This window comes from Carcharodon carcharias, chromosome 10 (assembly GCF_017639515.1).
Source record: "Carcharodon carcharias isolate sCarCar2 chromosome 10, sCarCar2.pri, whole genome shotgun sequence".
NCBI classification, from domain to species: Eukaryota; Metazoa; Chordata; class Chondrichthyes; order Lamniformes; family Lamnidae; genus Carcharodon; species Carcharodon carcharias.
Genome location: NC_054476.1, coordinates 151,390,358 through 151,405,202, shown reverse-complemented (window position 1 = coordinate 151,405,202; position 14,845 = coordinate 151,390,358). Strand labels below are relative to the sequence as shown.

General features: G+C 43.1%; 1 pseudogene; it reads left to right on the top strand.

Annotated features, from left to right (window-relative positions):
• LOC121282901 overlaps window positions 1-14,377 on the top strand; it is a 41,482-nt pseudogene extending 27,105 nt beyond the window's left edge.
• Window positions 14,378-14,845: the final 468 nt, after the last annotated feature.

The following is a 14,845-nucleotide window of genomic DNA, read 5'->3' as shown; positions in this document are numbered from 1 at the left end:
GCTACTCAACTCTGTCATTAGTTCCAAATCAGCTACCACTCACAATAAGCACACGAACAGGATCCAACAAACTGGTGACTAGTATCCAACAATAGAGTGAATAGGTACAGTCAGAGCAGCTTTATTAAGAGGGACATTGAATATAAAAGCAAGGAAGTTACATTAAACTTGTATAGAACACTGACCTGGATTCACCTGGGGTATTGTGCCTAGTTCTGGATGCCACACTTTAGGAAAAGTATATAGAGAGAGAGAGTGTAGAAAAGATTTACAAGAATGGTCCCAAGAATGAGAAACTTCAGTTACATGGTTAACTTGGAGAATTTGGGGCTGTTTTCCTCAGAGAAGAGAAGAGGAGATTTGATATCAAAATCATGAGGGGTCTGGACAGAGTTGATAGGGAGAAACTATTCCCATTGGTGGAAGGATCAGGAACAAGAGGGTACAGGTTTAAGGTAATTGGCAAAAGAATCAATGGTGACATGAGGAAAAACATTTTCACGCAGCAAGTTGTTAAGTCCTGGAATGCACTGCCTGAGAGTATGGTGGATGTAGGTTCAACCGAGGCATTCAAGAGGGAATTTGATTGTTAGCAGAAAAGGGAGAATGTGTAGAGCTACGGGAGAGGGCAAGCGAGTGGCACTAAGTATATTGCTCCTATAGAGACACAGCCCAGACACAATGGGCTGAATGGCTTCCTTCTGTGCTGTGACCATTCTGAGATTCTGAGACAAAAAGGCCACTCTTCCCCCTGAGGGCTGTGAGCTTTACAATGGTTCACTAATGCACACAATATGAAATGAGTGAGGGAGAATTTTACTTTGACTGGGATTGGGAAACAGTTGAGAGCCAATTCATGAAAGAAGAGAAACCATTTTCCAGCAAATTCTAATCTCCAGTTAGCCCCCCAGATATGCCCCCCCACCACCACCCCCGTGGATCCAGATTAGAAAACTTCTCACTCAAAAGCTTGGAGTGAACCAGATTCCTGAGGAGGACCTTTCCCCAAAATAAAATAACAATTTAACCAGATACTCATTGGCTTCATTACCTTCCCTGTTTATTTTGTGTAGCAGTTTAGAGGAGACAACGAGTTCCACTCTGTCTCGAAGGCCTTGGGTGAATGTCAGACTCATAAAGAAAGACTTACATCCATCCAGAATCTTTCATAACCTCAGGATGTCCCAAAGTCTTTTATAACCATTGAAGTGTTTAAAGCCTTCAGGCCCCTCCAATTCCCCACTGCGCCCTATCACTTTAACCTCCTCCAGTCCCATGACCCTTCGAGATCTCTGAACTCCTCCAATTCAGGCCTCTCGTGCATCCCCGATATTAATTATTTCATCATTGATGGTCATGGCTTAGGCTGGCTTGGCCCTAAGGTTTGGAATTCTCTCTTTAAACCTGTCTATCTCGTCCCTTAAAAACTCCTTGAAACCTTGCTCTGTCACCAGGTTTTTTGTTATCTGTCCTGGTAACAAAAATGTCAAAAATGTTTTAATAATATTGCTCTTGTTAAACGCCTTACCATGTTTAGCTATTGTCAATGTGCTGGATAAATGTAAATATGATGTTGTTTAAGCATAGTAAATGTAACATAGGAAATGTGGAGGGAGTTTCATTCATGGTTGGCTTACTTTCCAAGCCTTATTTGAAAACCCAAAGATCTTTGAGTCAAAAAATAAGGAATGCTGGGGACACCAAGCTAAGGCACTGTGTATCAATGCAGTGGATATTGAGAATCTTGTTCAGTTCCATTCATCATCAGCATGAGGAAGAAGCTGATCTTCAGCAAATATTGAGAAGAATTGTATTTGTGTGGCTTTGCATTGTCAGTTATATTTCATTGTTGACCACTATACCAATTTTTATATTAAATTAAGATTAAGTTAGAGAAGAGTAGGGGAGTTCTGACTTCTCCTTTACAGATTTGGGGGATAGTGGATGTAATAATTATGGTTTTATTTAGCGTTTACTGGAACTTTAAGAATAATGCTTGTTAAGGAAGATCACATGATCTGTAGTAACCAATAGGAGAGTATCAGGGGCTGCCTCAGCAGTTAGTGTAGAGATGAAGCTGGAGTTGAAAACACAAGTGTAGTTGCTGCTGAGTATATTGTAAATAAATTAATGTTTCCACCCAAGAAGTGTCTGCAGATCAACTCTATCATTAATAGTACAGCATGGCTACCCTATAACAAACTGGTGATGAGGATAAAACAGGATTGAACAGAATAAATCAAGTTAGAAAGAAATCGGCACAGCACCTTGCTCAGCGATTTTAAATAGCAATCTCCGTTAGAATTGAAGAAGCTATCCCCTCTCAAAGTGCCACAATTTGCGAGAATTTATCATTTTGAACTTGCCACAGATGATTGGTCTCAATACATAGAACGCCTCAGATATTTGAATAATGGTGAACATCAATGAAGTTTAGAAGAAACAGCCGCTAAGCTGGGAATATATAGGTGAAGATATTCAAGTAAAAGGATTAATGGTCATTATGCAAGCCAATCGGCAAAGCTACCAGTGTTAGTATTGAGTGGCAGAAAAACAAGCCTTCTTGGATGAAATTGGCTAAGAGAAATCAACCTTGATTGGCCACTGAGATTCCAAAAGGAAGCAGGAAGCATTCCTGTTTTGAAAAAGGAGTATGCAAGGACTCAACAACCTGAAGAAATGCAGGCTGTCTTAATCTAAACCCTGGAAGAACAGCAGGAGAAACTTGATGACAGAGTTCGAGACGAGGTGAGCAACCATCGAAGGGAAAAAGAAAACCTTTTGAAAGACCTTCACACACTACAAGATTCCCTCAGGTCAAAGTTTGCACCTCTAGAAAATGATGAGCAGATCCCAGTTCCACAGGAGCTTGCTTTACTATTAAATTTCTTAGATTCCTCACCGGTATGTGCTCGACAGATCAGAGACTGGACAAGTTGGGACCCAGTCCTATCTCAAGTATGAGAACAAGTGCTTTATGGTTGGTCACAGGAGCCCATATCTGATTAAATCAAACTAACTTCAACAGAAGACATGAAATGGCCAGCCAGGATGGATTCTTATTGTGGAGAGCTTGAATGATAGTTCCTCCAAAGGGAAGGGAGCCACTTGTAATTGAGCTACACAGTGCCCATCCAGAAATTTCCCGAATGAAGACCATAGCCCACAGCCATCTATGGTAGCCTGAGATGGACTGGAAATTCTGAGGGGAGGGTAATCAGAGGTTGGCACACATTCCCCAAAATAAAACACAAGTAATTGCTTTAGGTCTGCTAAAAGATTTTGTTCCACAATTTTTTCTCTCTTAATGTTAGTTTGTTTCAATGAAGTTTAATTTACTGATTATTCTTTCAATCTGTTCACAGGGTTGATTAATGGAGTTCAACTTGGAGCCCAGTCCATTGTTTACCAGATCATAACAATAGCGTACATGGTAAGGATGAAGATTCTGTACAAGTGTAATACTTACATGCCTAATACACGTTTGACTAAAGGATAGCAATTTTAACACATGGGAACAACATTACAATTAGCACTTGTAGAAGGGGAGGCAGTGGCATACTGGTATTGTCACTGGGCTAGTATTCCAGAGACCCAAATTAATGCTCTGGGAACCCAGGTTTCAAATCCCACCATGGCAGACGGTGAAAATTGAATCCAATAAAAATCTGGAATTAAAATTCTGATGATGACCATTGTTGATTGTTGTAAAAACCCATCTGGTTCACTAATCCCCTTTAGGGAAGGAAATTTGCCATCCTTACTTGGTCTGACCTACATGTGACTCCAGACCAGCAATGTGGTTGACTCTTAAATGCCCTCTGAACAAGGGCAATAATTGCTGGCCTAGCCAGTGACACCCATGAACGAATATAAAAAGAAATACATTAAATGAAGGTTTAACATTCTCCTCTTTTTTCTGCACTTTCAATAAGGAACTATTCTACATGGGCCGGATTAAACAAGGTGCAGGGCTCTCAACCCCTAGGTCAAAAAACCACGGGCAAGCCCCCCCTGCCCCCCCTACTCCAGCAGGGATTGGGGGGGAGAGTTAATTGGTTTAAGGCAGAACCTCTGCCCCCATTTGGTCAGGAGGTCCTGCCTCTGGGAGTTGTCAGCCTTTTCTGGTCCCAGCAGTGCCACTGGGGTGACTGGACCTAGGGCCCCAGGGGGCTTGTTAAGGAGGCATTCGTGCCTTTGTTCATGACCAGCCTGTGCATTGAAAGTTGCCAAGATGGATGCTCCTGCCGCTAGTTAAATCCCAAATGTGGTGATATGAGGCCCTTAAGTGGTTGATAATTGGACACTTCCGAATTTCATTTGGCCCATAAGCAGGCAGGCTGCCCAATGCCTCCACTGCCACTTGGAATTGGGGTGGAGGTAGTAGCTAAGTGGAGGGCATGGTGCCCATGGGCCCTGGCCTGCAAATCCAATGCCAGGAGAGCCGTAAAATCCAGCCCCTATTTAATCTGATCCTTTACAGCTTATTTTCCACTCTGCTGAACGGATAAACGTAACGCACCTTCAATAATACCACGAACCTATTTGTGAAGTTCCTAATCGTCTATATAAAGAGTCACAAAAATTTAATCAATAAAGGAGACCACTCAGTCAATTTTGTCAGCAATGGTGCTAGCTCGTCAATCGTCTACAACACCATTTCTTCCAACTCCTCCGCTTGATCCTTCCAGTGTTAACCCTGAGACATGCCTCTTTGTTACCAGTGAAAGCATTTTCACCAGTTACCCTCTCAAAAATTTCACACCTTTGAAATCCTTGATCTGATTGTCCTTTAACCTTTTCTGTTCCAGGGATGAAAGCCCCAGTTTTCACCTGTTGTTTGTAGCTATAGCCTCTCATTCCTTGTGTCATCCCAGCGAACATTTGCACTGCTCTTTTTGTGAGGTGGCCGGACTAGGTGCAATATTTCAATTGTGACCTGACCAGTATCTTGTAGAAATTCAATATCCATCCCAACTTTTATATGAAACTCAGAATCTTATTTACTTTTTTATGACCATTTCTGAGCGTACTCCTTCATTTTAAAATCGATACATCAGTACCCTGGGATCTCCCAATGTTCCTCTACTGTAATAAACAAGGTGACCATGTACTTCGTTTCACTGATATTTATTCAAAAATGTGTTACTGCCAGGTTTCTCGGCATTAAACTGCATTTGCCACCTATCTGCCCACAATGCTAACCTGCTTACATTCCCCTGCAATCTCCTGAATCATTCCTCGGTTTGCCATCTCTCTTAACTTGGTATCAGCAGCAAACCTCAATGTTTTGCGAAGATGCTTTTCATTTCTACTTTCTCAAGGGCAGATAAATTGTAAAGGGTTGGAACCGATATGGTTTTAACAGCAATGACAACATTGCTCCTGGCACCTGTATAGATTGCTTATGGAATATGTTGCCACAGGGCAGGTGCTGATGTGCATTCAAATGTTGTCTGGAGCTTCCTAGTATTTCATTTTCATTTCATTCTTCAACAACAATAACACCTTTATATAGCACTTCTAACAAAGTAAAATGTCTTAAGGCGCTTCACAGGGGTGTTATGACGCAAAGTTGGTTAGGGAGATATAAGGACAGGTGAACAAAAGCTTCAAAAAAGACATAGGCTGGGATTTTCTATGCCCGCTGGTGTTGGGCGTGTTCAGTGCGTGAGAGGACAATATGTCGCGATCAGTTTCATGGTGTCGTGAAACCGGTTCAGGATTGTTCACTCAGCCATCCCTCCATGGAGGGCCACGTTTCCCACCATCAGATGTCGGAGAACCTAACTGTAATATATCAGCATATCATTATAAGGCCAGCCCGCCGGATTCATCCTCCCCCCCCATCCCCAACCCCCCGGCTGGATCGTCTGCTCACACTGGCGGAAGAACACGTTGACGTGTTTCACAACAGCACATAAGCAACGTGCACTTGGCAGTCTGCACTTCACTTGGGACTTCAAGGTTTGTTTGCCTCCCTTGCTTCGCAGTCATCAGCACCAAGTTTCACAGGCAGCACCATATCACTTTTACAGGGGGCTCACTGCAGGTCTCCACCTACCATTTCAGCCATACGTGGGTGGCTTTTCAATGGCTGCAGGGCTAGGGCTTGCTAGGGGAAGGGGAAGAAGTGGCCTCAGACAAGGGAAGAGGCTGCAGGATGAGGGCTGTACTGGGGAAGGAGGGTATCTATCCCAGGGTGCCTGTGGGGACCCATGTTGATCTGCACAAGTGGCCTCAAAATGGTGAGGGCTGAGGAGGCAGCCTCCAGAGGAGATGAGGCCAGATGGACATGTGAGGGTGTGTGTGTGTGAGAATGGGTGGTGATGCCCCTTGAGCTGGCAGTGAGTGAGATGCCAGTGAATGTGTGATGGGCTTGAGTGTGAGAGTTTGGAGTGATGAGATGGTTGCCATACCCTGGCTGCACGGATCAGATCATTCATCGTCTATCTGCATTGGATGGCCAACCTCTTCTGTGCAGCATTGGCACTGACCACCACTGCCACTGCCTCCCAAGCCTGGTTGGTCAGGCCGCTGCCCACCTTGCGGCCAAAGCAGGGGTAGAGGACATCGCGGCGGGTTTCCATGGTGTCCAAAAGGTGTTCTAATGATGCATCACTAAACCTAGGGGCTGCAGTCTTTTTGCCTTTTGTGGACATCTTCCCTGCAGTAGTCCTGGGCTGGAAACACTGAGATGCATACACGCATCTGAACTTTAAATATGGTGCCTGGTGTGCTGAAGCAGTGAGATAATGGTGTGGCGGGTGAATGAGAGCCTGCCCACCATGGAAACGATGTATTTCCTGAGAATGCATAACTGACGCAGTGGATTTGGGACACAATGGGGTGAAAACCCACCACTGTGGCTGGCGGGTTTACCCATGTGCTACCGCACTTAGTGCAAATCTGGGATGATTCCGCCCATAGATTTTATGGAGCAAGATAAAGGAGAGAAAGGTAGAGAGGCTGCGTGTTTTAGGCCAGGAAATTCCAGAATTTAAGGCCTATGCTGCGGAGTTAATGGCACCAACATTGGAGCGATGGAAATCAAGGATGAGCAAAAGACGGAAAGTGGAGGAGCACAAAGATCTTGGAGGATTGCAGAGCTAGAGGAGGTTACGCTGATGGGGAGGGATGAAATCATGAAGAGATTATATTGAGTATCGGAAGGCAATTTGATGACAAAAGCGGAGGACAAAAGGAAGGGATTCAAAGTAATTAGTAACAGTAACTCTAGCTGATTTTATTCCTTCCAGAAGCCTGGAGGGCGATGAAGGGGGTGGGGTTGGGAGTTATGGGTAACGAGATTAATTGTAAAACCAACCACTTCCCAACTGAGATCGGGTAACTCAGCACAAAGGAAGGACTGAACCTCTGACCTTCCTGATCTGTTTGGTGATACATCCACCCACAGGTATATTGGCAGAGCAGTTACTTTCAGCAACAGATTAAACGAAGAGTTTTGGAGGAATGGAAATAGAGAATAAACGTACAAGTAATTATTTATGCTCTTTCTCCTGCAGATTCCATTAGGATAAGGCATGGCTGCAACTGTTCTTGTGGGTAATGCACTGGGTGCCAGTAATCCAGAGCAGGCTGTAAACTCTGCTAAAGTTGCTATATGCTGTATTGGTGAGTCCAATAGTTTAAACTTATTGGCTAAATCTGTGGTTATTCAAACAACATGTCCCTCACAATCTCTCCAATGTTCTGCCCCTTCAAACTCTCCTGAAAGAGTGGCCCTGTTCTGGAAAGCCAGTTGGTGAAGGATGAAACTGGAACCAATCTTTACTCAGTCTTATATTTATTTGCAAAGTGAAACAATATATGCATACACCTCCTAACACAACCGAATACGATTTCAGTAAGAGCTCAACTGAAAGCCCAATTAATGCTCTCCGTCTTCATATTAAATACAATTGATATTCAGCTATCCCACATTTAGCACTTCTAATGTGTTCCTAAAAAATGGCAAGCTAAGCGAAAACGTGTTAAATTAAAATCACTTCCCCACATGAAACCACATAATAAGGTCTAATCCTGCTCTATAATATTTACTTTAAGAACCTATTGGCTGCCTAGCCAGCCCAAAAATCCTCCTTCAACTTTACAACTCTTAATGACTTGCTACTCGTTCTGCTTACCTCCCGATCGCCACTTCCTACTACCCACTCACTGCCTTCCCCGACTCCTTTACTCCCTCCCACTCATCACTTCTCTCTCTTTCCTGCTCACTGCTTCCCTCTTCCTCCTGCTCATAAATTCCCTCTCCCTCTGGCTCACCACCCTTCTCCCATCAGGACTCGGATGAGCGGCGATGAGCAAGACAGAGAGCCAGGAAGCATTGGACAGGGCAGTCAGGAGAGTGGGGAGGGGGGGCGGTGGGCGAGGGGATCAGAAGAGGTGGCCAGTGAGGTGGCTGCATGTGTCAAAAAACAGACTGAGGGTGGGGTTTTCCGCACCCCCCCGCCGCTGGGATCTTCCGGTCCTGCCCGCAAGTCAATGGACTTCTGGCTGGGGCACCGCCTCGCCCATGGCAGGTCCCAACCTCAATGGGGCCGGAAAATCCCGGTCAGAGAACGCACAGTTACAAAGTGGCTCTTGGCACATGCGCAGTAACTGTGCTAAAAATGGAGGCAAAGCTATTTGGGTAAGTTCTATTACTTACAAACTGCATTAAAACAAAAACATACTATTGGAATGTGCTTTAAATGAGCAAACCTGTTCGATTAACAGATTCCCTTTCTTTTTTTTTCCAGGAAAACTTAGAGTTAATATGCACAACATTTCAAAGCAAAGCAAAAAATGTTCATATTCCTAACAATTTCTTTGTACGAGCATTGTTTTGTTTTTGTAAAACAGTCAGACAGTTGACGGCTTGCATCCACCATTTAATTTTTGAGATGTCCTTTCTCTTCAGCATTTGTTTCCAACCCGTCAATCCACAGCCTTTTGTTATTCACACTTTTTGTCGCGTGTACCCCACAAAGAACAATTATCTGCACAGCACTCAACAGGGGCTACGATCTTCAGTAAGTCCCTTGTGTAGAATCACCCTTGAAATATTTGACAAATAGAGTCCCGTACCCAGTGGTTTCACAACAGCCAGTGTTTCAGCAGCAAAAGTACTTCTCACAACCCCTTTTTTAGCTTCCCAAGCCAAAGGACAATTGCCAATTTCACCATATTACAAATCCAACCCCACTCAAAATGCTCACCAGGAAGATTAGCTTGGGAAGCATCACTGAAAATGATGACCTTTGTGTTTTTTGAGTGACCCAAGGTTGGAAATTTAAGTTTTAATTTAAGCATTTTTCAAGATTGAATTTTTTTTCAATGTATTAAGGACAAATTCTCGACTTTAGGGTGTTTCATCATAGTACTGAACTTTGCCACATCAAAACTAACTTCTGGTCTAGTCTGAGTGCATACTCACTTTTGCTTTGCACTATCTTCCCTTATCATTTCATCACTCCTGCCTTCCTCCCTGTCACAGGCCTTGTTTTTCATTCTATCCCCCTGTCCCTTCATCTGTGTCTTTACACCTGCTTTCAAACATGCTACAACTCTAATTTTTTGCCAGTTCTGATAATAAGTCAATGATTAACGCTGTTTCCCTCTTCACAGAGGCTGCCTGATCTGCCGAGTCTTTCCAGACTTTTCTGTTTTTATTGTATATTTTTTGGATAGGATGATCCCATGTTTGGTGCCTGATCTGTACTGAGTTAGCTGATCTCAGCTGGGATGTCAGTTTGAGTTCGGCCTCTGCAATCTGGATTAGGGAGGGGAAGATCGGCCATGGTTGCTGCCCCCGATGGTTATGCAGAGTGTGGGTGTGGACACTGAGTGAGGACAGGAACAGACCCAACATTGATGACTCCTCCTGCACACGGTCAAATAGATTGACACTCATTGTCCAGGGTTAATCAGGTAGAAGATTCCTGAAGCTACTTACAGGAGCAGTATGGGGAGAGATGGAGGCCATTAAATGTACCCAGACAGGGAGTCAACAGTCACTAAAACAGAGGGGAGGTGGGGAACTCATGTGTTGGAAAAAGAGACTATAAATGGAAGCAGTGAACTGTATTTTTTTTTTAAAGTTTATCCAGAAATTCAAAAGATTATTTGATAAGAATTCTTTGTGTTTTACATGTGTTCTCAGGGTGCATCGCCTTAGCAATTGCAGTGATACTTGGAATGCCAAAGAATTTGGTTGGCTACATCTTTACCAATGACAAGTTAGTAAAAACATTGTACAGACGCAAAAACTCATCAATACACATTCAAAATGGATTAAAGAATCACGTGAAATCTCTCTAATATCCCTCTTTTCATTTTCCAGTGAAATTGTTCATTTAGTTGCAGAAGTAATTCCATTATCTGCTGCTTGTCATTGGTTTGATGCCTTGGGGGGTGAGTATTTCCATATCTGTGATATCAATACAGGTTTCCAAGTGACATTTCTGTTGTTGCTAATTTTTAAATATTAACTCCGTTATTTTAAATTTATTCTGTCATATTTATTGTCTTACCTCCAGCACACATCCATCAGATTCTGTCTGTCCCATTCCATAGTGCCATGCTTCCATTTCCTATTCTGTTACAGATGAAATTCAATGTTACATAGAATGTTACAGCCAATAAAAATTGCGAGGAAGCTGTTCGGGTTGTAATTGGCTGGTTTTAGGTTATTTTTTTCTCTGTGTTGTGAATAGGAGGTACCTGGGCTCCCAAATTATTGGTTGAAGTCAGTTCCATAATTGTACTGAAAGATTTGGGCTGGAGAGCGGTTAGCTCTGGTGCACTGGCCTTCAGCGCTATCAGGGTCACCTAGTCTTTGCTGTGTCCAAGACAGTCAGCAGCTCCAAAAAGGGTGAAGCAGATCAGAGGGATATTGACACTGATGATGGTCAGGAACCTCTGGAGGTGGCTAAGTGGAACTTGTCATTTGACAATTTCCCATATTCAAGACGTCTCCTTGGAATCACACTGAACATACAGCGGGAGAAGCCCCTGAGGAAACACATCCCCATTGCCTGTTGTATCAGAATGGTTTAAAGTGTTTCTGTTTCAAGGCTTCCTGTGGTTTTAATTTTAATTGATTTTTTAAGCTGAAACGTGGAGCCCACAACAGTAGAGCGTAGTCTCATGGCAACAAAGTGACATCACGTTGCTGTTATCACACTATAATAGAGACTGCAAACTCAGAGTCAACAGTCGCATAGGTTTGGATCATAGGAACAGGAGGAGGCCATTCAGCCTCTTGAGCCTTCTCTGTCATTCAGTTAGATCATGGCTTATCTGAACCTGAACTCCATTGTCCCACCTTGGCTCCATAAACAATGATACTCTTACGCAACAATAATCAGCTTCATTTATCCCTCAGCATCCACAGAGTTTTCGGGAGATCTAATCAATTTGCATGTTTTGATTTCAAACTGAAAAAAGAGGTTTTATTTGTTACCTTTAACGGTAACAACGCAAGCAAGTGAGTTGACCTTCTCAAGGGCAATTAGGGATGGGCAATAAATGATGACCTAGCAAGTGAAGCTGACATCCCATGAATGAATTAACGAAAAACGTGAGCTATTCCCTATATAACATCAGTGACTGTGTTTGAACTGTAATCCATTAGTTCAGAATTATTTGGGGACATGTTAAGTCACTAGGTTTGGTTTCTGTCCTGTAGAAGCCACAGTTGTAGTTGTTGTGTAATCACTGTAATATATTCTGTTTGTCTATTCTACAGGGTGTGAGTGATGGAGTGTTAAGAGGAGCTGGGAAGCAGAAACTGGGAGCTATTGGAAACTTAGCTGGATACAGCCTAATTGAGTTTCCTATTGGAATCTCCCTGATGTTTGCTGCAAAACTTGGAGTAATTGATAGGAATTAAAATAGTTTCTTCCTTTGTTCTTTACTGACAATTATCACCCTCTACTCACTTTTTAAAGGTTTGGGGGCGGGGGGCGTAGTGGGGGGTGGGGGGGGGGTGGGGGGTCAGGTTTCATCTCGAGATCAGTACTGGAGAGTGTAGTTGGGTGGAAGTTTAACCAGCCCTTTGTGATTTTGAAGCCAATGTTTATCAATCCTCACTCTGTCCCATTAGATAGGGCACCTTCCTCCCATAGCCATTTTTCATCTGTAACCATAGACACTAGAATATTGGCAGGAGGAGAGCATCACAGCTGAGCCAAGTCAAGGGTCTCACCCAAATTCCACACAGGCACATTTCCAATATGGATTGTTAGATATTAATCAGGAGCCAAACTCTTCATGTCAAATCCAGGGGTGCTGAGGCCAGTAGCTCTGTGCTGCCTGACACCAGCCATCTGATGAAGGTGAAAGAGTTTCATAAAGGAATGGATATGGAAGGAAAACTCAACAGCATTGTCTCCATTCTCACTGCCCCATTGTTATTTTGTAGGTTTCTGGTCTGGAATGCTCATTTCCACATTTATACGAGCAGTTTTCTTTCTGACTGATTTACAGAATGAACTGGATTAAAGCATCCAATGAGGTAAAAGCAGATAATAGATAAGTATTTATTAAACTAATCTTTTGTGTAAATTTTTATTTTCTTCCCACACACTTGTCTCCTCATTGGCCAAACGAAAAGCCAGAGAGTATCTTGGTTATTTTACTACCCAGTAGGAAAGCGTCAACTCTTTGGTGTAAATTTCCAATCTGGATGACTGGTGTCATTGTATATTTTATATCTTGGAGCCAACATGACACACCAGTTTCTATATGTGTAACAGGTTTTATTCACAGTGCTTTAAAATGTCTGCTCCATGCTTACAGATCTAGCTTTCAGCAACTTCTACAGTTAGTTTACTTTTCTCAGAATCCACACCCAGGCTTAGCTAATCAAGCAAAGTGCACATCAATAGCAAACAGACTCAGATAATTAAACACAGAACAAAAGAACAATTGAACACTAACAGTTGCTTGGTAGTACAGAACTTGAATATTACTGAAAAGAGACGCATGTTGCTGAAACTTTTCATCTTGCATGTATCAAGGTGATCAAAAGAACGCCAAATTTCAAACAATCACAACAATTTATACTACAGGACAGAAGCACCTTTTTCAGATTGTTGTGATCATTTGAAATTTGGCATTCCTGCATTGGTCCTGATGGGTGCAAGGTGAAAAGCTTCAGCAACATGTCTCTCCTTTCAGCAATATTTACGGGTAACTTCAAATTCAAAAGTTCACATGTGCCCACTTCTAAGGCATTAAAACATGGATTGGAGATTGCTTTGTGCAGAACGCGTTACCTCTGTTGTGCCCTTCCTTTGCTTTAATGCTACTTTTTTCATATTTTGCTTAAAGGGTCTGGTTAATGCGGGGATGATGAGAGATGTGGACACCTCAAAGAGAACCTCTGGTGGTCAAACCCCGTATAGGTCAACAGGTAAGAAAAGAATATTGTGCTGATTTTAAATCATTCCCCAGCTAGCGAATAAGAGTAGAGTAAAAAATTCTTTGGTATATTTTCATTAAATTATTCAAAATTACAAGTTAGTTTATCCAAATTTTGTCACAGGAAGTAGAAATGCGAAAGGGCCAAAAATGGGGAAGGTATACATGACTGTGGTGAGTTTGGTGGTGGGGAGGCATTTCATCAGATGAGGGAGTGTTGGGTGTGGACCCCGCCACCTTCCCAATTAAGCCAGGGGTGGGAAGGACCATGGCCAGCCTTCCTGCCCTCTCGCCAATTGAATTCCTTAAGTGGCCAGTTAAGGGACTCATCCAACTGCCACTGTTAACCGAGTGGTAACCCAATGGTGGGCAGGGGGACAACAATCCATGTTTGCTTGTGGGCTCCCAGGGGGGGTCCTTAATTCATAGGAACTCGGTGGCTGACCAAGGGAGCCGGCATCAGGAATGGGGCAGACCTGCTGACATTGAGTAGAAAACCAATGTAGTCAAAAACTAGGAGCCCGGGAACTTAAGTTGGTTGCCATGCTTTTGATAGGACAGATCTCCAGTTTATAGATCATGGGGTATTGACACTGTCTGGTGGTCATGGGGGAGATCCTTCATCTGATCACCAGCCCTCCTTAGAAAATGGATCAACTGGTAACAACATGTACTTAAAACCTTTCAATGTGATTTTCCAGAAGTGAACACAGGAAACAGCGCAGTGAATCCGATTCCCAATCCGATTTCCTTCCAATAATTGGGAGGAAAGATAAACAAGGACCAGGTGACAGATGAGTCTTTTATTCTGGACACTGGAGTGACCACGGTTGGAGAAATCTTGTCCACAAAACAACTGATCATTCGTCATGACCTAGCCTTCCTTTCAGGACCACTTGTACTGGCTATTGGACTGGTGATACATTTCATTCTTGCAAAGGACATGTAGACCCCAGTGAACAATGGAGAGACAGAGCAAGATTATTTTCTGCAGCATGAATAGTAAGACTCTGCCCAAAGGAAAACACAAAACCTGTTGCTACTGATGAACTCCAATCAACTTTCAAATAAATAATCAAGAAAGAATTGTCACTTGGTAGTACTGCTGAGTATTGTTGATAAAAGAGACATGCTGTTGAAGATTTTTGTCTTGCACTCATCAGGACAGAGTACCACATTTCAAAGGGAGCAACAACTTTTACCGCATGACAAAAGGGTGTTGATTGGTTGGCAAGTTGAATCTGATTGATCGAGGCATTGCCATGGAGAATGCACCAGGGAACTATTGCCCCCACATTTCTGTTTAATTCAAGAAAGGTGCAGTGCCTGGGCAGATTCCTTTTGTCTGCAGAGGACAAGTCCCTGCAAATGCATGTATCTTGCTTCTAGCAAGTGTAAGTGAGCCACATTGTGAGCC